Below are 25,520 nucleotides of genomic sequence, written 5' to 3'. Positions count from 1 at the left end.
AGAGTTTGACGACATTCATTTCAGGGCTGTGGAGTTGGAGTCGTGGAGTCAGAGGCGGAGCCCATTTTGGTGGAGTCGGTATAAAATGAACCGACTCCCAAGATATATAATAAATTGGGTACAGTAGTGTAATGCAGTTTGTGGGGAATATTTGTTTCATAAGAATTTGGGAAAGTTATGAAATGTATAAATGTCTGTCCTATTCCTGATTTAAGGTCTATACTTTTAGCTGAGATGAATCTGTGCTGCAGTTTATGTTCAAAAGTAGTAAAGCTCCTCCTCTACAGAAAAGGGGAAAAAATAACACACAAAGGGAAGGAAAGCCTGCATTCATCTCAGAACTTCTGGAGTGAACAGGAAAGCAGGATTAAGGATGGTAAGTTCTTCTTAAAGCACATCTAAACTTTCAATAAACTGTGTATAAATCAGTAGTCCAGTATACAGTGGATACGGAAAGTATTCAGACCCCTTTAAGGATCATTCCATGTCAAGTGAACCAATGATTTTTACCTCTATTTTTAATTCTTTTGAGATTTTGTTATTTGGTAATAGTGTGTCAGAGAATGCAAAATGTGAAGAAAAAAAATTCTAGATTTTTATTTTTTAATTGAATTTCAAAGTTCGGAAAAAGTGCGAATTTCGGTGTGGCCTGCCTTTACATTTCTCTTCATAACTCAGGATAGAAAATAGATAAACAAAATAAACACCATTCTACTCAGAACTCTACAGGCTTTCACCAGATATGTCACAAGAGTATCTTTGTTAATATTTTACCAATGCACATGCAAAATTTTAAAACGCATTTTCGAAAAAACGTTTAATTTAAAAATGTAAAAAAATGCACATGTGCCTGCTATGCTCCTGGCCACATCTGTACCTAAATTCAAGTTGGGATCACAATGGGATCATATTTAAAAATATATCTATTTCAGTGTCAATTCGAAAATCTTCGGATTCAGATCTGTTCAGCCTGTGGTCTAAAAGTGTGGGGTCTATATTTACCAAATAATCCATGATTTTTAGATATTACTGTATTATTTTACAGCTTAGAAGTAGGAGAGGACAGAGGAGAAAGCTTTGTTAGAGCTCAACCTGAGAATGAACAGGGGTAGACACTGAATGTAGAGCAGATGATAGGCCAGCAGCTCTGTCAGTCATGTTAAGTATCTGCCCACCGCAGAGTCAGGAAGTAAGACAGAGCTTCCGAGCTTTCATGTCCTGACATGCCTGGACATGTTCACTCTTGAACAACCAATAGTGTGTAAATAGGCATCAAGGGAATCGGTGTGCTCCAATATTGGTGAGTGTGTTTAAAGTTTGAGTAAATTTATATTAATAGTTAATGCTTTTCTTAAGGGCTAATACACACACAGCTCTATTCTGAGTGATCATCATTCAGAAAAACGCCCCCCCATTGAATTCAATGGGGTTAAACACATGTAGTGTTTTTGAGTAAATCACAGCTTGCACTACTTTTTGATCGTTGCAATGAACGCAGCATTTATCACTATTTATATAAAAAAAGCTGCCATTGTTTTCACTAGCGATTAAAAAAAGTAATGCAGATAGTGAAAATTCGGTAGAAAAATGCTGCCAAAACTGCATCGTTTATCCGCAGGCCCTAGCCCTAATACTCACTTTATAGTAACAGTTATATCTAAAGTGTACTGTAAATCTTTATTTTTATTACCCATCTTCCTTAATATGAACTGTATTTTTCTCACACAGCAATGGCTGTTACTTATCAAGGAACAGAATTTTATAATATATGCAGTTGCAATCTTTTTGAAAAAACTGGACAGACAAGAAAAAAATCTTAGGCTGGTACAAGATTGGATGTTTATATAAATCCATCAATCAATGCAGGCATGAAAATTTGTGACCATTGTAGAAAGCAACTTGCAATAGAGAAATATACTCTGCAGGCAGAAAATTTTGAAGAACCTGTAACTTCCAACACAGAGGATTTTATAAATCCTGATTTAACAATAGAGTATTTGAATAAATCACTTTCTAACATCGAAGAATCGCCCATTGCAAAAAAAGAATCCATTATCCAGGTTATTGCCAAAAAAATTAGAAAAACTCACAAAAAAAATTGACCCTTGAGCTGGTAGGTGAAACAGTAGAAGGTGAAGGAAAAAATGACACTGATTCAGAGATCATTCTGCAGCTTAGAGATAAATTTAAATCCACCCACAGCAGAAGTGAACAGTTCATGATACTGACTACACTACTGAAGAGTTGGACATGCAAAAGAATAAAAAATGAATTTATGTTGGCAATAGAATGGCTAGAAAAGCCAAATCTCTAGTTGAACAAAAAGGTTTCATGTCTTGTCCTGATCCTAAACCAGGGAAAACATTAGATGACGCTATAGTGGGTAAAGTGAAAGATTTTTGCAATGGTGATGAAGTGAGCCAAATTATGCCTGGCAGGAAAGATTGTGTGTCTATGAAATTGAATGGTAAGAACACTCATGTCCAGAAGAGGCTGGTTCTTACCAATTTGAAAGAAACCTATGAAATTTTTAAAGAAAAAAATTCCACTTCTGCCAAAATAGGATTTTCAAAATTTGCTGACCTGCGACCGAAGAATTGTGTCCTGGCTGGTGGTAGTGGTACACGCTCCTGGCTGGTGGTAGTGGTACACACTCCGTATGCGTATGTACAATACACCAGAACACTAAGCTCATGATTGAAGGGGGGTAAGCTGAAAGATATTCAGATTGGCGAGTCCAACCTTGGCGATTACAAAGTATGTCTGTCTCAAATATTTTGTCTAGAAAAGAGTTGGAGTTGTTACCTCAATATTTGCAAAAAATGTCCTTCAGTATTGGCTCTCAAAGAAAAAATATTAAATTATTTTGAAGAGGCTATGGTAGAATAATATAACTTATAAACAGTGGATATCTGTTGACAGATTACTTTTGACACTGTAAAAGTGCAGAACTTTTTGTAGAATGTTTTTGTGAACAGCTGATAGTCCTTAAGAAACACTCATTTATAGCTCACCAACAGTCTACAGACTACTACAATCACCTCAAAGAAAGCATCAAACAATATGAGGCAGTAATAAGCTTAGACTTTTCAGAGAACTATTTCTTTGTTGCTCAGATTCAGATCTCGTCTCCCGAGATCTCTGGACGAGATCTGAATCTGAGCATGCATGGGCTCCGGCGGCCATTTTCCTTTGGGCGGCTTTGGGGAAATGCTGGAGGAGCCCCGATGCTGGACAGAGAGCCTCCGCAGCCGCCCCCTAGCACAGCGCCCCCACGCTGAACAAAGAGGAGCCGCCGACGACCCCCAGCACAGAGCTGCCACACTGCTGAAGGAGGAGCCGCCGCACCGCTCCCACCAATGAGGTAAAAGGGGGATGATAACACCATTTACACCCTCCCATGTTCATCGGGACCACTTCCCCATATGCACTCGCGTATAAGACGACCCCCGACTTTTAAGCAGATTTTCAGGGGTTAAAAAGTCGTCTTATACGCCGGAAAATGCGGTACATTTCACCCACTTCACTGTGTTCCAAATTATTATGCAAATTGGATTTAAGTGTCATAAAGATGTAATTTTTTGTTTTTCAAATAAACTCATAGATGGTATTGTGTATCAGGGCTCTTTGGATCACTGAAATCAATCTCAAATGCCTGTGATAATTAGTTTACCAGGTGAGCCCAATTAAAGGAAAAGTACTTAAGGCCTGTTTCACACTTCCGTTTTTTCAAATCCGTCAAAATCCGTTGTTTTCCGTAAAAAAACGGATCCGCCATTTTTTGCAGGATCCGTTTTTTTTGTCCCATAGACTTCAATTACGGTTACCGCGGATCCGTCAAAAAAACGGATCCGTTTTTAAAAAAACGGATCCGTTTGCATCAGTTTCCGTCAAAAAAACGGAAACGGATCCGTTTGGCGGACACAAAAACGGAAGTGTGAAACAGGCCTAAGAATGATGTTCCACATTATTAAGCAGGGCACAGGTTTCAAGGAATTTAGGAAAGAAAAAGGATCTCTCTGCTGCTGAAAAGCATCAAATAGTGCAATGCCTTGGTCAAGAGATGAAAACATTAGATATTTCCCCAAAATTTAAACGTGATCATTGTACTGTTAAGAGATTTGTGGTTGATTCTGAGCACAGACATGTTTGTGCTGATAAAGGCAGAATGAGGAAGGTTTCTGCCAGGCAAGTTCATCGGATTAAGAGAGCGGCTGCTAAAAAGCCATTACAAACCAGCAAACAGATATTTAAAGCTGCTGGTGCCTCTGGAGTCCCTTGACCCTCAGGGTGTAGGATCCTTCAAAGGCTTGCTGTGGTGCATAAACCTACTATTCAGCCACCCCTAAACAGTGTTCACAAGCAGAAATGGTAGCAGAGAGCCCAGACACACATGAAGACTAATTTTCATACAGTCTTGTTTACTGATGAGTGTCGAGCAACCCTGGATGGTCCAGATGGATGGAGTAGTGGATGGTTGGTGGATGGCCACTATGTCCCAACAAGGCTGCGACATCAGCAAGGTGGTGGAAGAGTCATGTTTTGTGCCGGAATCATGGGGAAACAGCTGGTAGGGCTCTTTAAGGTTCCTGAAGGTGTCAAAATGACCTCTGCAAAGTATATCGAGTTTCTGACTGACAGCTGTCTTCCATGGTATATAAAGCAGAAATGTGCCTTCAGGAGCAAAATCATTTTCATGCATGACAATGCACCATCTCATGCTGCAAAGAATACCTCTGAGTCATTGACTGCTATGGGCATAAAAGGAGATAAACTCATGGTGTGGCCACCATCTTTCCCCTGACCTCAACCCTATAGAGAACCTTTGGAGTATCATCAAGCAAAAGATCTATGAGGGTGGGAGGCAGTTCGCATCAAAACAGAAGCTCTGGGAGGCTATTCTGACTTCATGCAAAGAAATACAAGCAGAAACTCTCCAAAAACTCACAAGTTCAATGGATGCAAGAATTGTGAAGGTGATATCAAAGAAGGGTTCCTATGTTAACATATAACTTGACCTGTTAGGATGTTTTGGAGTTAAATATCTTTTTTTGTTCAGTGAATGTGACCTCCTAATGCTGCAAATTCCACAAATGAACATTTTCAGTTCTTTAAAACATATCAAATGCTTAGAAATTCTACTGTGCATAATAATTTGGAACAGTGCAATTTGAGTTTTTATTCATTTTCGAGATTATAATGTTATCATTGGGAGGTTTCTTCAAAAAAATTTGATGTATACTCTAACAGGTGATGACTTTTATTAGACTGACTGTCATTTGTACCGACTATTTAGGAAAATCATAGAAAAATATCATTTGCATAATAATTTGGAACACCGTGTAGAAGGGACAAATTGATGATAGAAGGCCTGTTTAAAAACGTACTTTTAATTGTTTGATTAGTTCATATTTTATAGAACGAGGATTTAACTACTGAACTAATCTTCTTAAACGTTTCATAAATGACATGTTTAGTGATGTAATTGAAAAAAAAATGTTACATGTATAAATAGGTGGTAAAAATATTGGTTCTGTTAATCTTGTTTTTTAGGGTGAGACTATTTAGAAAATCACACTTGAGGATATGATCACCTTTTTCCTTTTGTTTTGTTCAATGCATTCAAGTTGAAAATGCTGAGCAATTTGTGTGATTAAGATGTATTTATTCTGGCACTTACTGTATTTGTTTTTTGTGTTTCATTATTGCATATAAATGTTGAATTCAATAAGGTGTAATTTGAAAAGAAAAAAGGAAGAAACTCACAAACATAAAATCAGATGATTCAAGGCTTAAAAAAAATATATAAATTTGATAGGTTCCAAGTTGAATCCCTGTACAAATATAAACAAGAACAAGAAAAATGATGCCTCTCCCACCTCTTTATCTTAATTCTAGCCTGAGATATGATAAAAAATGTAAAGCCATACCAGGCCAAAATTCACGCTTTTTCAAAACTTTATAAGTCTGTAAAAAATTAACTGATGAAGAAAAAATTCAAAACTTAGTAATTAAAGTTGTACTTCATAAAAAAAATAAAATCTAAAGACGTCAGGTAAAAAAAAATTCATATTTGGATCACTTGATATGGAATGACCCTTAAATTTTTTACTCTTTATTTCATTGCAGCCATTTGGTAAAGTCAAAAAAGTTCATTTTTTCTCTTTAATGTACATTCTGCCGCCCATTTTGACGGAAAAAAAACAAATGTAGAAATTTTTGCAAATTTATTAGAAAAGAAAATCTGAAATATCACATGGTCATAAGTATTCAGACCCTTTGCTCAGTATTGAGTAGAAGCACACTTTTAAGCTAGTACAGCCGTGAGTCGTCTTTGGAATGATGCAACAAGTTTTTCACACCTGGATTTGGGGATCCTCTGCTATTCTTCCTTGCAGATCTTCTCCAGTTCCATCAGGTTGGTGGACAGCCATTTTCAGGTCTCTCCAGAGATGCTGAATTGGGTTTAGGTCAGGGCTTTGGCTGGGCCAGTCAAGAATGGTTGCAAAGTTGTTCCAAAGCCACTCCTTTGTTATTTTATCTGTGTGCTTGGGGTCATTGTCTTGTTGTAAGGTGAGCCTTTGGCCAAGTGTTGAGGTCCAGAGCACTCTGGAAGAGGTTTTCATCCAGGATATCTCTGTACTTGGCCGTATTCATGTTTGCTTCAATGGCAACCAGACATCCTGTCCCTGCAAAACACCCCCATAGCATGATGCTGCCACCACCATGTTTCACCCTTGGGATTGTATTGGGCAGCTGATGAGCAGTGCCTGGTTTTCTCCACACATACCGCTTAGAATTCTCACCAAAAAGGACTATCTTCGTCGAATCTTAGTTCACATAGTCTGAGTGTCCTTCATGTTTTTTATAGCAAAAAGGCTTTCACATGTCTTGCACTGAGGAGAGGCTTCCATCGGGCCACTCTGCCATAAAGCCCCAACTGGTGGAGGGCTGCAGTGATAGTTGACTTTGTGGAACTTTCTCCCATCTCCCTACTGCATCTGTAGAGCTCAGCCACAGTGATCTTGGGTTCTTTACCTCTCTCACCATGGCTCTTCTCCCACGATTGCTCAGTTTGGCTGGACGGCCAGGTCTACGAAGACTTCTGGAGGTCCCAATCTTCCATATAAGGATTATGGATGTCACTGTGCTCTTAGGAACCTTGAGTACTGCAGAAATTCTTTTGTAACCTTGGCCAGATCTGTGCCTTGCCACAATTCTGTCTTTGAGCTCCTTGGCCAGTTCCTTTGACCTCATGATTCTCATTTGGTCTGACATGCACTTTGAGCTGTGAGGTCTTATATAGACAGGTGTGTGCCTTTACAAATCAAGTCCTATCAGTTTAATTAAACACAACTGGACTCCAATGAAGGAGTAAAACCATATCAAGGAGGATCACAAGGAAATGGACAGCATGTGACTTAAATATGAGTGTCTGAGCAAAGGGTCTGAATACTTTTGACCATGTGATATTTCGTTTTTTGTTTTTTCATAAATTTGTATAGATTTCTAGATTTGTTTTTTTCTGTCAAGATGTGGTGCTCAGTATACATTAATGAAAAAAATGAACTTTTTTTGAATTTACCATATGGCTGCAATGAAACAGAGTGAAAAATTTAAAGGAGTCTGAATACTTTAATTGTATGTTGTCTCTGTATGCTTGATGTTTTAGTTTGTTTTTCCTCTTAGGGGAAAAACTGTTTTCTAACATCTCAAATTCGGAAAGTAACAAGATCAATGAGGACATATATATTTTTGAGTGTTCTGGAATATGATTCAGCACAAACATGCTCCCTCCTTCCTCCCCTCTTCATAGACTGTGAAGAAATATGATATGAAGCATTTAGTGATGTGACGAAAACCAGCATATACTCTATTACTCTATATCTATCGCAGGGGGGGCTTATTTTAGTTATCCCACCTCTGCCACCACTATGTCACCAACTGCAGGGATTTATGTATATCCCGCTTTCCATTTCCGGGTTGGAACTCGCAGCTCTCCGGCGCCTCCTTCCCTCAGGTCAGTCAGGGAACTGCACCTTGGATAAGTAATAACCAGACGGCCGCCTGGACGTGTATTGGCTTTTAGGCAAGCTGCAGTGAGGGAGATATAACTACTCCCAGCCCCAGCCAATTACACTTATAAAACCCATTCTGTCACTGCCAGCTTTACCCAACAAGCCCAGAACACACTTCGCTGCCACCAGCTTCAATTCTAAATTTATAACGGGTCCGGAGCTGACCCAATTTAGTAGCGTAATTCACTTCAGAGGACATGCAGATACTTTATAGAGCAAGGAGAAACATAACTAGCAATTTTATATATTTTACTCCAAAAGGTAGGCAGAGTTTACAAGAGGTATAAAAGATATTACAAAGGAAGACAATCGAAAATATGTACAGACAATTACAAAATAAAAGGGATTAAAGGAAGAGAAGCACTTACATTTGCGTAAGTCATTTCAGGCAGACCATGTGGGCTGGGGGAAGGGTGATACATCACAGTGCATCACAGATCCTCCCTGTCTTCAGGTTTCCCAGGCAAAAGCTACCGCAGACTGGGCTGACACTACCTTATACCCCCTGGTCGTGACATCACTGAAGGAGCTGAGTTATGGAAACCTCCTCTTTTCTTAGAGTTGAAAACTTCTTGATTACATAGCTCAGAGAGGGAACCTCGTGTAGCAGCAAACAAAGTATCATCTTACTCAGCATGACGTTGGGGTTCATTTAAGCTCAAACTCGAGGTGCCTGGATGACCCGCTGATGTATGAATCCATTTCTTGGATTCTGCTGAAGCTGGAGTCTGGAAAACTACAGAGTGGGTAGCTCTATCAAAGCACATCCCAAATATGTAATTTTCATATCTATAAAACCAACTGGGATCAAGACATGCCCTAATATTTGGATCTTAAATCAACTCCTAGAGCACATGTTTCAGCCAAAGGACTGGTTTCTGCTAATTGCCACATTCCTGAAGGAGAGGTAGGAGGGGTTTTGTATTACACACGCGCGCGCGCGCACACGCAGGCAGAGGGAGAGAGGAGGGGGAGATAGAGCTGCAGCCGTGACAGGGGGAAGGGGAAGCTTGTATCTCTGCAGCTATGGATGCTATGGATGTAGCAGAGCTCAGTGTGTGAAAAGTTCTAGAAAGGTACCTTGAATGTGAGCATATTCGTCGTATCATTACATGTGAGCTGTACCTGACATTGAAAGTTCAGAGTAAGGGCCCCGTCACACATAACGACTCGCCAGCGATCCCGACAACGATATCAACGTGTCAGGATCGCTGGTAAGTCGCTACGTGATCGCTGGTGAGCTGTCAAACAGACAGCTTCACCAGCAATCAGCACAGCGACGCCAAGCGCGCGGCGTCGCTGTGTTCGTTAGTTACCAGCGCGCTGATGCAGGGAGCTGGTAACTAACGTACACCAGTTGATCGCTGGTCTCCCGCCTGTCACACGCAGCAATGCGTGCTGGCCAGCGGGAGACCAGCGACCAAAGAAAAGTCCTGGGCTTTCCTACTGCGATCAGCGATACCGGCAGGGGGGGCCGGTATCGGTGATTGCTGTCACACACAGCGATCTCGCTGGTGAGATCGCAGTTGTGTCACAAAACTTGTGACTCAGCAGCGATCTCGCTAGCGAGATAGCTTTAGGGCGCCGTCACACATAGCGATCTAACAACATGTTTTATAAACTTTATACTTATCTGTCCTATTGACTTATGCAAAAAATGTTTTATTTCTATCCTAAATTATACAGATTCCCTATTCTTGCAAGGATTACAATATACCCTTTTTTTTTTATTTACAGGACAAAATTGTTTTGAGAGGAAATTTACATAATTACAATGTCTAAGAAGCATGTTATGAAGTCAGCTGTATTTCAGCATTTCACAGTGACTCAAGATAAAAAAAACATTTTGTGTCAGTGTATAAATGACCCAGATTAAAAGAAATGTTGTGATGCCAAAATCGGTGCATATTCAGGCAGTAATAAAAAAAAAATGCTCCTTCAAGAGCTTCCGATCTAAAAAGATATTTACAACGCTGCCACCCAGAAGTTTACAAAGCTGTGACTGAAAAAGATCACAGCACCACCAAGAAACCAGAGACCAGCACTTCTCGCCAGGCAAAGGAGGAGGAAAGAGCATCTCAAACAAAAGTTACAAGATATTTTGTAAGTGACAAAGTTACTGTAACAATGACAGCAGATGTGTTTGAAAGACAGCTCATCGAGCTTGTTGTGAAGGACAGTGTACCATTATTATTTGCACGACCAGCTTTTACTGCTCTTAATGAAGAAATGGCCCGCAAACTTGGTGTTTCTCTGGAAAGAGAAATTATTAGAAAATTAGTGATTGAAGAAGCCCTTAACCAAAAGGAAGATCTTAAAAAGACTCAAGAGACGCATTGTGTTTCTTAAAATGGATGCCTGCACCCTTCACAGAGTGAATTTTGCTATCAACGTTTGATATGTTTGTGACAACAAAAAAATTGTTACTTAGACGCTGGTAGTAAAAGATACTAAAGCTCATTGCAGCAGCCAGTTTCTCCAGACCTTAGTGGAAAAAGTTCTGCAAGATTATGAACTAAATAAAAGAACAGATTCTTGCTATTGTAACTGATGATGCTTCAAACAGAAGTACAATTAAACTGATGAATGAGAATAATGAAGGTGAACAGCTGCTAGAAGAACATTTCATATTCAGTATGTTGGAGATGAAAGGCCACAGTCCTTGTTCCCATCACCGAGGAACAAACAGATTTTACTACAAAAGAAAAGCAAAATGATTTTTTACAATTGGATAATCTTATTGAAGCTGCTTCACGCTTCTTTCCTATTCATCACATGTGCTGTGTTGTGCACACGCTGCAGCTGGCAGTAAGATATAGTCTGCAAGAGGGATATGCTGGAACTCTGATTAGCAAAGTGAGGAAATTGGCTATTGCTGCCAGAACCCCTAAAATTGATTCCACTTGAAGAGACGTGCTGGAAAAGGGGCAATTGTGAATCAAGCCACTCGGTGGGGCAGCACCTATTTAATGATTAAGTGATTGCTTGAGCTGAAACTCTTCCTTTGTAGATATAGCCAACCCTCATGATGATCAATTGACACAGGTGGCTGAATTGAAGGAATTGCTTCATCACCCATTTACAGTGACTAAAATGTTACAACTTGAGGATTTAACGCCTGGCATTTTTATAAAGGAGTGGAAGAATATTGTTTTGCCTGTCCAAAAGAGGAGGGTTTAATCGCAGATTGCATTGCTGCTTCAAAGAAACAGAGAGACACTGCTATTAGAAAATAAAACTCTTCTGGCAGCTGTTTCTGTGGACCAGAGTCATCGTATATTGCTGGATGATCAACCGCTTACTAAAGGAAAAGAAGCTCTGATTGAGGTAGCAGCTAGGATGAGTGGGCTACAGGATGGCCAAGAGCAAGAGGACTTGGGTCCTGCCAGTCCTGCTTCTGCCGTTTCCTCAGACTCATCAGATGAAGAGTTTGATTTCGACAAGTGTTTTGACGACACTGAGCAGGCAAAGTGTTGCCGCAGGGAAAAAGATTCCACCCCCATAGAAAACTGACCATATTTCAGCAAAATGTTGCACTTGCTCTCAAGTAGAAGAGTTCAATCATTCATCAAAACTGACTGTGCATGAGGCAATTTCTTTATACCCTGAAATTCTTAGAGATGTTGCCCATGTGGTGAAAAGAGGTTGTTCTCTAGCCTTAAAATAATTAGGTCAGATTTGAGGTCATCTACAGTCATGGCCAAAAGTTTTGAGAGTGACACAAATATTAATTTTTTACCAAGTCTACTGCTTCATTTTTTCTAATGGCAATTTGCATATACTCCAGAATGTTATAAAGAGTGATCAGCTTAACAGCAATTACTTGCAAAGCCAATATTTGCCTAGAAAATTAACTTTATCCCCCAAAAGACATTTCAACATCATTGCAGCCCTGCCTTAAAAGGACCAGCTAACATCGTTTCAGTGATTGCTCCATTAACACAGGTGTGGGTGTTGATGAGGACAGGGCTGGAGATCAATCTGTCATGATTAAGTAAGAATGACACCACTGGACGCTTTAAAAGGAGGCTGGTGCTTGGCATCATTGTTTCTCTTCTGTCAACCATGGTTATCTCTAAAGAAGCACGTGCAGTCATCATTGCACTGCACAAAAATGGCCTAACAGGGAAGAGTATCGCAGCTAGAAAGATTGCACCTCAGTCAACAATCTATCGTATCATCAAGAACTTCAAGGAGAGAGGTTCCCTTGTTGCCAAAAAGGCTCCAGGGCGCCCAAGAAAGACCAGCAAGCGCCAGGACCATCTCTTAAAAGTGTTTCAGCTGCGGGATCGGGCTACCAGCAGTGCAGAGCTTGCTCAGGAATGGCAGCAAGTAGGTGTGAGTGCATCTGCACGCACTGTGAGGCGGAGACTCTTGGAGCAAGGCCTGGTCTCAAGGAGGGCAGCAAAGAAGCCACTTCTCTCCAGAAAAAACATCATGGACAGACTGATATTCTGCAAGAGGTACAGGGAGTGGACTGCTGAGAACTGGGGTAAAGTCATTTTCTCTGATGAATCCCCTTTTCGATTGTTTGGGAAAACTGCTTATTCGAAGAAGACCAGGTGAGCGCTACCACCAGTCTTGTCTCATGCCAACTGTCAAGCATCCTGAAACCATTCATGTGTGGGGTTGTTTCTCAGCTAAGGGAATGGGCTCTCTCTCTGTCTTGCTTAAAAACACAGCCATGAATAAAGAATGGTACCAGAATGTCCTCCGAGAGCAACTTCTCCCAACCGTCCAAGAGCAGTTTGGCGATCAACAATGCCTTTTTCAACATGATGGAGCACCTTGCCATAAAGCAAAGGTGATAACTAAATGGCTCAGGGAACAAAACATAGAGATTTTGGGACCATGGCTTGGAAACTCCCCAGATCTTAATCCCATTGAGAACTTGTGGTCAATCATCAAGAGACGGGTGGACAAACAAAAACCTTCAAATTCAGACAAAATAAAAGCATTGATTTTGCAAGAATGGACTGCTATCAGTCAGGATTTGATCCAGAAGTTGATTGAGAGCATGCCAGGGAGAATTGCTGAGGTCCTGAAGAAGGGTCAACACTGCAAATATTGACTTGTTGCATTAACTCATTCTGTCAATATAACCTTTTGTTACTCATAATATGATTGCAATTACATTTCTGTATGTGATAAAAACATCTGACAAACACACATAAAAACCAGAGGGCAGCAGATCATGTGAAAATTTAATATTTGTGTCATTCTCAAAACTTTTGGCCATGACTGTATGAAGGAGAACAAAACTGAGAGAAGTGGACCCAGTAACAGTGCACAGATATAATTATAATAATGTAGTGAATAGTAGAAACAATATATTTCTCAATAGGTGAGAATGTGCTCTGAACCAAAGGACAGTGTGAACTATTGGACAATAGGAAACAAAATATCAGATAAACCAAGAAAAAAACCCAGATATACAGTCCATATGATATTGTTTTATCGGTATCACAAGTTAAAAAATTTTTTTTAAATCAATGTCCGATATATTATCCATTATGGCAGTATACTTAATAAAAGGATGCAATTGTCCAATTATACATGGAAATATTAATGTGGATATCACAACAAGCCTTCACTAAAAAAAAAAAAAATTTAAAAACGTGTCCACAAAATTGTGCATATGGGCAAAATGCAAAGTATGCCAATTAGTGTGCAAATAGTGCAAAAAAAGATAACTAAGATCAGTATATGTGTTCTGATCAACAAAAAGTGATTGAATCAAAGTGCAATGTGCAACATACAGTGATATACTGATTAAATAGAAATCAAAGTGCTATGTGCATGAGACACCAACAGGTGTCAGTATATCCACATCATGTAATATATGACCAATGAGTAAGTAAACATAGTAGTTAGAATGATATATATCCCAATTGTAATGACGTGACTTACAAGATAATGGCTCCTGATCTCCTGGACAAGCACCCTCCCCAATGCGCGTTTTGGCAATCTGCCATGCGCCTTCAAATGCCAAGATCAGTTGCTGGAATATTTACTGCTCCCCATGCCCAGAACTATGGGACTGGGGAGCAGTGAATATTCATTTTAATAGCGGGAATACTGTTAGCCGCAGCCGTCGGCTTCCCATGAGTGTGGAGAGCAGTGAATATTCATTCTCTAACAATGGGCATACGAAATCTCCCAGCCGCTGCAGGAAGCGGATGTGGCTAACAGTGTGCCCGCTATTAAACAAAATGAATATTCGTTGTTCCACATGCCCACAGTAGCTTAAACTGTTGTGAATTTGCTTTCTGGCCTACCTCTGGTTACTAGTGAAGGTAGTGGAGCTGGTTATATTGACAGAGGGGTCGCAAGTTCTCTTTCTGGGCTCCCTCTGGTGGTTACTGGAGGTAATGGAGCTAATCTAACAGAGGCCTGCCACCTGATAATGAGGAGGACGATTGGAGATCTGGAGTTTCTGACTGGATTTAAGACAGCCGACTCCCTCTATCCCTGCTGGTGATTTTTTTCCTGCCTCCTGAGGTCTTAGTTTCCAGCTCAGTCCCTGCATGCTCAGCTAAGTGTTTTTTTGCTATTGTTCACATTTGATCTGGTTTTGTCTATTTCAGTTTTGTGTGGTCAGCCAGCTCCGGCTGGGCTGTGCTGAATTTCCATCCTTATGTTACTGCTTGTGCTAGTTTGTTTTTGTCCCTTATCAGATTGGCCTCTTTTTGCTCTGCTTTCAGAATATACCAGAGTGTTAATATAGTGGGCGAAGTCGTGTGACTTCAGTATTTTTCTATCAGACGTGTTGGACATATTTTGCAGGGTTTTTTGCGTGATTGCAGACAGCGTCTTTCCTGTCCTGTCTAGTTAGCGTGGGCCCCATCGTTTGCTCAGTCTATTTTCCTACCTGCGTTTGTGTTTTCATCTTGTCTCACCGACAATATGTTTGGGGGCTATCTATTCCTTTGGGGTCTGCTCTGGGGCATTTTAGATTTCCCCTTTCTTGCTTTAGGCTTATTTAGTTCTCCGGCTGCTGTGTCGAGGTGTCTAGGATCATCGTAGGTATGCTCCACGGCTACTGCTAGTTGTGTGGATAGGATCAGGAGTCTGCAATCTGCTTAGTGTCCAACCTCTCTGGTTTTCTGTGGCTTAGCTTGATCTTGCTCTCCTCCTCGGTGACCCATTCATAACATTAATTCTCTTGGAAGCTGCTTCAGTGCACAGAGTTGGAAGGGACTATGGGCGTAGGGAGCAGTTTATATTAATTTTTCTTTTGCTGCTTTTTTTTTTTTTTTAGCACCTACCTCCTGAGACCCCACCCACCCATCCACAGCCTGACTATAAGATAAGGTGCATTCTGACTATAAGACGCACTCACCACTTTCCTCCAAAATTTGGGAGGAGAAAAGTGCGTCTTATAGTCCAAAAAATACGGTAACTGCCACTGAGTTGTTGCAACCATGGATACCTAAGCTACTGCAATGCCCTGCATGGGGAAAGCGACTTGGCGAATCCAAGGAACTATACATAATTTCTAATTGGAGGCAATTGCTTATTGTATCTATTCCAGCTGATGCCTGGCACTCACTGCCAGGAGCGGTGCCCACATCACTCCCTTCAGTTTGCAGCGCATAGCGGGTTGGTCGATACCGATTGAAACATTTAGAAAGCAGGCAGAGGGAGGAAACCCTCCCCAATCAGGGCCCCACGACGTCATCGTGAGGGGCCGATCGTTGCCATAGTGACCCGATATCGACATATGAGACACCAGAACTAGCAAACTTTGTTACACCATGCTCCAAGTATGGTATATCAAGAGTGTGTGTCAGTGCAGCACTGACTGTTTATAAAGCATAGCAATTCTGTTCCATTGCTATGCTTTTTAACCCCTTCCCGACCCATGACGCCTACGTAGGCGTTATGAAAAGCCGTGCCTAAACGACCCATGACGCCTACGTAGGCGTCATGGTATAAATCACCCTCCTGCTGGTCGGGTGACCGGGGTCACTGAAAGGTCACCTGACCCGCAAACACAGAAGGCTTTGTGCTTCACCACAGGGGGCGTGGCTTATCCCCCACATGGCTATGATCGCTCTGATTGGCTGTTAAAAGTGAAACTGCCAATCAGAGCGATAGTAATATTTCATCAATGAAGTTTGATGAAATATTACAATCCAACTATGGCTGATGCTGCAGTAGCATCGGACATGGCTGGAGACCCTAACCCGACCCCCCCCCCCCCCCACACACTGGCTGGCGGGGGCGATCGGCCCCGCCACGGACTGAAGGCAGCGATCGGACACTGCCATCATGATCTGCTTCCCCCCTTCCCTCCGCTCCCCCCGCAGTCCGATCCTCCCCTTCACCCTCCCTGGAACTTGCTATGTCCCTCTGGCTGTCCCGGGGCCTGCCGTCCCTCCTGCATGGGCGCCGCCATCTTGAAAATGGCGGACGCATGCGCAGTATGATTGTAATATTTTATCAATGAAATATGGTGAAATATTACAATCCAGCCATGGCTGATGCTGCAGTAGCATCGGACATGGCTGGAGACACTACCGATTGCCCCCGCCACGGACTGACGGCATTGATCGGACGTTGCTGTCACGATCTGCCCCCCTCCTTCCCTTCGCTCCACCCCTGCAGTTTGATCCCCCCTCACCCTCCCCGGTACCTGCTATGTCCCGCTCTGGCTCCCGGTGTCCAGACTTCCCTCCTGCATGATAAACTGTCACAGTGATCAAAATAGAAAAAAGTAAATCACCGCCCCCTTATCACCCCCATAGGCAGGCACATATAATAAAATAAAGAAAATATTTTTATTTTTCCATTTAGGGCTAGGGTTAGAATTAGGGTTAGGGTTGGAATTAGGGTTGGGGTTAGGGTTTTAACTAGGGTAAGGCTGTGTTCACACACAGCGTTTTTTTTAGCGGTTTTTACCGCAGTTTTCACTATAAAACCGCTAAAAATAAGCTGCACAGTCATTTCTATGCATTTTGCACTTTGTGTGCACATTGCGTTTTTTTCCGCGGTTTAGGCTTCTCCCATGCTTTTAGAAACCGCTGCGGTAAAAAACGCACAAAAACCAGCGCGGAAAAATAGGTGCGGTTTCTGGGAAGGGATTCAGGTTTTTGTGCAGAAATTTTCTGCAACGTGTGCACATACCCTTAGGGTTGGAAATAGAGTTAGGATTAGGGTTAGGGGTGGGTTGGGATTAGGGTTAGAGTTGGGATTGGGGTTAGAGTTGGGATTAGGGTTGTGGCTAGGGTTATGATTAGGGTTGTGGTTAGGGGTGTGTTGGGGTTAGGATTGTAGTTAGAATTGAGGGGTTTCCACTGTTTAGGCACATCAGGGGGTCTCCAAACGCGACATGGCGCCACCATTTATTCCAGCCAATTTTGCATTCAAAAAGTCAAACAGTGCTCCCTCCATTCCGAGCCCCGGCGTGTGCCCAAACAATGGTTTACCCCCACATATGGGGTATCGGCGTACTCAGGAAAAATTGCAGAACAACTTTGGGGGACTAATTTCTTCTTTTACCCTTGGGAAAATAAAAATTTGGGAGCCAAAAAATTATTTTTGTGAAGAGAAAAAAAAAAAGTGATTTTTTTTTTTTTTTTTTTTTTTTATTTTGGTCTAGTTTCCAAAATGGGGTCACTTGTGGGGGTTTCCACTGTTTAGGCACATCAGAGGCTCTGCAAACGTAACATGATACCTGCAGACCATTCCATCAAGTCGGCATTTCAAAACGTCACTACTTCCCTTCCGAGCCCTGACGTGTGCCCAAAAGGTGGTTTACCCCCACATATGGGGTACCGTCGTACTCTGGACAAACTGGACAACAACTTTTGGGGTTGAATTTCTCCTGTTAGCCTTGTGAAAATAAAAATCATTTTTTGAGGGGAAAAAATATTTTTTATTTTCACAGCTCTGCGCTATAAACTTCTGTGAAGAACTTGGGGGTTCAAAGTGCTTACCACACATCTAGATTAGTTCTTTGGGTGGTCTAGTTTCCAAAATGGGGTCACTTGCAGGGGGCTTCCTCTGTTTAGGCTCATCAGGGGCTTTGCAAACGTAACATGACGCCCGCAGACCATTCCATCAAGTTGGTATTTCAAAACGTCACTACTTCCCTTCCAAGCCTCGACGTGTGCCCAAACAGTGGTTCCCCCCACATATGGGGTACCAGTGTACTCAGGACAAACTGGACAACAACTTTTATGGTCCAATTTATCCTGTTACCCTTGTGAAAATAAAAAATTGTGGGCTAAAAATCATTTTTTGAGGAAAAAATGATTTTTTATTTTCATGGCTCTGCGTTATAAACTTCTGTGAAGCACTTGGGGGTTCAAAGTGCTCATTACACATCTAGATAAGTTCCTTGGGGGTCTAGTTTCCACAATGGGGTCACTTGGGGGTTTCTACGGTTTAGGCACATCAGGGGCTCTGCAAATGTAACATGACCGCCCGCAGACCATGCCATCAAGTTGGCATTTCAAAACGTCACTACCTCCCTTCCGAGCCCCGACGTGTGTCCAGTCAGTGGTTCAGCCCCACATATGGGGTACCAGCATACTCAGGACAAACTGGACAACAACTTTTGGGGTCCAATTTCCCCTGTTACCATTGTGAAAATAAAAATTAGCGGGCTAAAAAAATCATTTTTTGAGAAAAAAAAATTATTTTTATTTTCAAAGCTCTGCGTTATAAACTTCTGTGAAGCACCTGAAGGTTCAAAGTGCTCACTATGCATCTAGATAAGTTCCTTAGGGGGTCTAGTTTCCAAAATGGGGTCACTTGTGGGGGAGCTCCAAAGTTTAGGCACACAGGGACTCTCCAAACGCGACATGGTGTCCGCTAAATATTCCAGCATATTTTCCATTCAAAAAGTCAAATGGAGCTCCTTCCATTCTGAGCCCTGCCTTGTTCCCAAACAGTGGTTTATGACCACATATGAGGTATCTGTGTACTCAGGAGAAATTGCCCAACAAATTTTATGATCCATTTTACCCTGTGGCCCATGTGAAATTGAAAAAACTGAGGCTAAAAGAAAATTTTTGTGAAAAAAAAAGTATTTTTTTTTTTTTACGGATCAATTTGTGAGGCACCTGGGGGTTCAAAGTGCTTACTATGCATCTAGATAAGTTCCTTAGGGGGTCTAGTTTCCAAAATGGGGTCACTTGTGGGGGAGCTCCAATGTTTTAGGCACACGGGGACTCTCCAAACGCGACATGGCAACCGCTAAATATTCCAGTCATATTTTCCATTCAAAAAGTCAAATGGTGCTCATTCCCTTCTGAGCCATGGGTTGAACCCCTGAAGAAGTGGTTCACACTTTGAAACGCGTAGGGAATTAAATGGTCAAATTTCTCACATTGTGGTGATTTCATTCCGGTCAAGCAGCGCACAGTAAGCCCGAGCATAACTTTATCCTTAAGGATTTGCATTGGAGGTCACGCAGTGGACCTTCGGGCGTGCAGCAAGCTGACGGCGAGTCTATATGCTTATACCTCTCCTGGAAAGGGTGAGTAGACTTTTTTCATATCTATTCCATTTATCACCAGATAAGACCCTATTGCGCTCTTTTGTTTCCTAGTCTCATTATATTAGTGTTCCCAAACAGTGGTTTATGACCTCATATGAGGTATCGATGTACTTAGGAGAAATTGGCCAACAAATTTTAGGATGCACTTTATCCTGTTACCCATGTGAAAATGAAAAAATTGATGCTGAAAGAAAATTTTTGTTGGAAAAATTAAAATGTCCATTTTTTTCCTTCCATGTTTCTTTAGTTCCTGTGAAGCACCTGAAGGGTTAATAATCTTGTATGTAGTTTTGAGTAGCTTGAGGGGTGCAGTTTTTAGAATGGTGTCACTTTTGGGTATTTTCTGCCATGTAGACCCCTCAAAGTGACTTCAAATGTGAGGTGGTCCCTAAAACAAAAAAAAAAAAAAAAAAAAAATGGTTTTGTAAATTTCGTTGTAAAAATGAGAAATTGCTGGTCAACTTTTAACCCCTATAACTTCCTAATGAAAAAAAACATTTGTTTCCAAAATTGTGCTGGTGTAAAGTAGACATGTGGGAAATGCTATTTATTAACTAGGTTGTGTAACATATCTCTCTGGTTTAACAGAATAAAAATTCAAAATTTGAAAATTGCGAAATTTTCAGCATTTTCGCCAAATTTCCATTTTTTTCACAAATAAGCGCAAAAATTATCGACCTAAATTTACCACTAACATGAAGCCCAATATGTCACGAAAAAACAGTCTCAGAATCTCTAGGATGCGTTGAAGTGTTCCTGAGTTATTACCTCATAAAGGGACACTGGTCAGAATTGCAAAAAATGGCCAGGTCATTAAGGTCAAAGTAAATAATAAAGTAACTTGGCACTCAACTGAATAATCCTTTGCAAATTAGATTTATTTTATAATTTATTGCAGTCCTGTAAACGTTTCGGCCTATTATCTGCCTTCCTCAGTCTGCTATATAAAGGTACAAAATATATACAGAAGAAAATCATAATGGGTCCTCATAAAAATAATATGCAATGTTGTACAAACATATTGATTAATAATCTTGATGTAAATCACAGGTGATATAATCATATAGTGGTATCCGCATTGTATACAGAGAAATATATATCACAATAAATATCACAATATTGAGAGAGGAGAACCAGGTGAAAAGGAAAAATAAAGTTGAAATAAAATTGAAATAGAAGAGAGAGGGTCAAAGTAGGCTGGGTCATGAAGGGGTTAAGCGATAAGAACCAAAATTAAAAAAGTGATGGTCCCATAGAGAAACTAAAAAAAAAAATTGTAAAAATGTTACAAAAAATCACAAAAACATAAACATAAGAGGTGCTGGTCAAACCTACACATATAGTGCCTTGCGAAAGTATTTGGCCCCCTTGAATTTTTCAACCTTTTCCCACATAACATGCTTCAAACATAAAGATACGAAATGTAAATTTTTGGTGAAGAATCAACAACAAGTGGAACACAATTGTGAAGTTGAATGAAATTTATTGGTTATTTTAAATTTTTGTGGAAATTCAAAAACTGAAAAGTGTAGCGTGCAATATTATTCGGTCCCTTTAACTTAACTTTGTTGCACCACCTTTTGCGCTTGGGGTATATCTCTATCAGTTTTGTACATCAAGAGACTGAAATTCTTGCCCATTCTTCCTTGGCAAACAGCTCGAGCTCAGTGAGGTTTGATGGAGATCGTTTGTGAACAGCAGTTTTCACCTCTTTCCACAGATTCTTCGTTGGATTCAGGTCTGAACTTTGACTTGGCCATTCTAAAACCTGGATACATTTATTTGTGATACATTCCATTGTAGATTCTGCTTTGTTTGGGATCATTGTCTTGTTGGAAGACAAATCTCCGTCCCAGTCTCAGCTCTTTTCCAGACTCCAATATGTTTTTTTCAAGAATGGTCCTGTATTTGGCTCCATCCATCGTATCATCAATTTTAACCATCTTCCCTGTCCCTGCTGAAGAAAAGCAGGCCCAAACCATGATGCTGCCACCACCATGTTTGACAGTAGGGATGGTGTGTTCAGGGTGATGAGGTGTGTTGCCTTTACGCCAAACATATCGTTTGGCATTGTTGTCAAAAAGTTCGATTTTGGTTTCATCTGACCAGAGCACCTTCTTCCACATGTTTGGTGTGTCTCCCAGGTGGCTTGTTGCAAACTTTAAACAACACTTTTTATGGATATCTTTGAGAAATGGCTTTCTTCTTTCCACTCTTCCATAAAGGCCAGATTTGTGCAGTGTACAACTGATTGTTGTCCTATGATAGAGGAAAGATGTATATCTTTGTACCGTGTTAGCGAGTAGATAGAAGAATATTTAGAATTGAGAGTCCTCAGTGGTTGATACCTTTTAATGGCTAACTGAAAAGATGGTAACAAATTGCAAGCTTTTGAGACTACTCGGGTCTCTTCATCAAGCTAGACTAATACAACATCTGAAAAATCACATTTATATACAAGACAGCACAGAAATAACGCAAAAAATAAGACAAGTGATGTGAAGCAGAATTGTCATTATGGGATAGGGCTAAACATAAATATTGGAGCAGTTCACAGATAAGGAGCCTGAAAGTTTTATTGTCCTCTGATTGGGTTCTAGTTCTGTGTTGTGATAACCCCAGAAGGTCTGAAGAGCAAATTCCTTAATTGATGTAAAAAGACATAAATCCATGCGACACATTCATTCCTGCACTGAATGTGTCTAAAGTTTTCATGAATTTGTACTCAGAGTCCCTACTGAGACTCTTCTCTCTCTCTGAGACTTGAAGTTACCTTTTAATACAAGTAATTTAATGTCCATCATGCTATGACCAGGGATACAAAAATGTTTTGCCACAGGTAGATCCATCCTTTTTTTTTATCTTATTGTGTGACGAGAAGAGTTCATCCTTGTTCTCAGTTTTTGCCCTGTCTCCCCCACATACAGACCCCCAGTTGGACATTTAGTACAAATAATTGAGTACACCACATTAGATGTGATGCAGCTGAAAGTTCCTGGGATCTTGAAGTCCTGATGTGAGTTGGGGATCTTTATCTTGTCCGTGGTCATTAAAAATGGACAGGTTTTACATTTTAATCGGGCAGCTTTTTGTATTAAAGGTTGTAATTTCCATGCAGCTCCCCTTAGCACCAGATTTGGATTGTAGGTGACCACTAGAGGCACCCGGTTATTTTCTTTAGCTTTGTAATGTAGCAGGTAATTCCTAGATATTTTGGTGGCTCTTGCATTAGTCTTGTCTGATGAAGAGACCTGAGTAGTCTCGAAAGCTTGAAATTTGTTACCATCTTTTCAGTTAGCCATTAAAAGGTACAAACCACTGAGGACTCTCAATTCTAAATATTCTGTTGTCCTATGGACAGACTGTCCCACCTCAGCTGTAGATGTCTGCAGTTCATCCAGAGTGATCATGGGCCTCTTGACTGCATCTCTGATCAGTCTTCTCCTTGTTTGAGATGAAAGTTTAGAGGGATGACCAGGTTTTGGTAGATTTGCAGTGGTATGGTACGCCTTCCATTTCAATATGATCACTTGCACAGTGCTCCTTGGGATGTTTAAAGTTTTGGAAATCATTTTGTATCCAAATCTGGCTTTAAACTTCTCCACAACAGTATCACAGACCTGCCTGTTGTGTTCCTTGGTCTTCATGATGCTCTCTGTGCGTCAAACGGAACCCTGAGACTATCACAGAGCAGGTGCATTTATACGGAGACTTGATTACACACAGGTGGATTATATTTATCATCCTTAGTCATTTAGGACAACATTGAATCATTCAGAGATTCACAATGAACTTATGGAGTGAATTTGCTGCACTGAATGTAAAGGGGCCGAATAACATTGAATGCCACACTTTTCAGTTTTTGAATTTCCACAAAAATTAAAAATAACCAATAAATTTCGTTCAACTTCACAATTGTGTCCCACTTGTTTTTGATTCTTCACCAAAAATGTACATTTGGTTTCTTTATGTTTGAAGCATGATATGTGGGAAAAGGTTGAAAAGTTCAAGGGGGCGGAATACTTTCTTGGTATTGCTGCGTTCAGAATCACCCAATCTATCAATAAAAAAAATAATTAACCTGATCGCTAAACGGTGTAGCGATAAAAAAAAATAACACCAGAATTACATTTTTTTTTGGTCGCCACAACATTGCATTAAAATGAAATAACGGGCAATCAAAAGAATGTATCTGCTCAAAATTAGTATAATTAAAAACGTCAGCTCGGCACGCAAAAAATATGCTCATACTCAACCCGAGATCACGAGAAATGAAAACGCTAAGTGTCTCGGAAAAGTGCGCAATTTTTTTTCTTCAGCAAACTTTGGAATTTTTTTTCACCACTTAGCTAAAAGAGAGCCTAGACATGTTTGGTGTCTATGAACTCATAATGACCTGGAGAATCATAATGGTAGGTCAGTTTTAGCATTTAGTGAACCTAGCAAAAAAGCCAAGCAAAAAACAAGTGTGGGATTGCACTTTTTTTGCAATTTCACCGCACTTGGAATTTTTTTTCCTGTTTTTGAGTTCAAGAAATGGTAAAACCAATGGTGTCGTTCAAAAGTACAACTCGTCCTGCAAAAAATAAGCCCTCACATGGCCATATTGACAGAAAAATAAAAAAGTTCTGGCCCTGGAAAGAAGAGGCGCAAAAAACGGAAAATCTAAAAAGCTCTGGTCATGAAGGGGTTAAAAACCTTACGTGATATAGACTTTTGGAGCACATATTCGTGTCCAGCATATCAAAATCTAAGATACAATAAAAAAATTTCAGGGTACAAGAACTTCCCTGAAATTTGTTGTGCAGTGTTATAAACTTGTTCTCTTTGCTTTATTTGAGATCTGAAAGCACTGGTTCTTTTATTTAATTTTTGCGATTTCTCATTCTTAGAAAAAAAAAAATACATAATTTATTGCTTGGAAAGTCGGAGACATGTCAGTATATAGAATAAAAGAACAATTTACATTTAACTCAGAAATATACTTATAAAGAGAAAAATCAGACTAGCTGAAAATTTTGCAGTGGTCTCTTAATTTTTGCCAGAGCTGTGGGTGTGTGTATGTATATATGTATGTATGAGTGTGTATGTGTATATATATTGTGGTGTAGTTACCACTATGTCAGCTAGGGGGCGCTGTGTGGGTGTCCCAGGACGGGTGTACAGGCACATTCAGTGTGGTAACAGGAGCAGGGTCCTAAATGACCATTATGGGTCTCAAGGTGGGTGGCCTTGGGATGCAGGCTCCAGGGTGTATTGATCAGCAGAGGTACTGCTGATCTTTCTGTTACACTGTGTCAGGGAAGCCTGTGTGTGTCTATACAACCTTTAGTGATGTCATAGCCATGTGATCCCCTTTGGGTGTGGTTACAGGGCTATGTAATTGAGGTGTTTGGCACATGTGAGAGACTGTGAGGGAGTCTGTCTGAGTGTGGACAGACTTCCATGTGTCCAGGCGGGACACTACAGAGGTTGTATATGGGGAGGACTACAGCTCCCAGCATGTCCTGAGACTCTCGGTCCGAGTCTGAAGCCACGGACATTTGTGTTCTTTTGCCTAATCTAGAGGCTATTTTGTTAATGTGCTCCCTTGTGGGTTTATGATGCAAATAAACCCCATGAACTTTGGGAAGAACCTGCCTCATGATTGTCTCCCACTGCACCTAAGCGAGTCGAATCCCTACAATATATATACTGTGTGTGTGTGTATATATATATATATATATATATATATATATATATATATATATATATATATATATATATATATATATATATATATATATTTTAGTGGTGTAGTGACCACTGTGTCCTCCAGGTTGCGCTGTATGGATGTCCCAGAAGAGTGGATGAATGACAAAATACTGAATGACCGTTATGTATCTCAAGGTGGGTGGCCTTGAGATGGAGGTTTGTGTGTGTTAGTCAGCAGT

At 40.6% G+C, this 25,520-nt stretch overlaps 1 protein-coding gene across 3 annotated transcripts in view; it reads left to right on the top strand.

The window, feature by feature from the left end:
• The window catches only part of TANGO6 (transport and golgi organization 6 homolog), a 116,127-nt gene that overhangs the window by 35,152 nt on the left and 55,455 nt on the right, over positions 1 to 25,520 (top strand). The window lies entirely within an intron of this gene.

Source organism: Dendrobates tinctorius, unplaced genomic scaffold (assembly GCF_039654945.1).
Source record: "Dendrobates tinctorius isolate UK_male_01 unplaced genomic scaffold, ASM3965494v1 ptg000015l, whole genome shotgun sequence".
Classification (NCBI taxonomy): Eukaryota; Metazoa; Chordata; class Amphibia; order Anura; family Dendrobatidae; genus Dendrobates; species Dendrobates tinctorius.
This window is presented reverse-complemented; position numbering and strand designations above follow the sequence as displayed.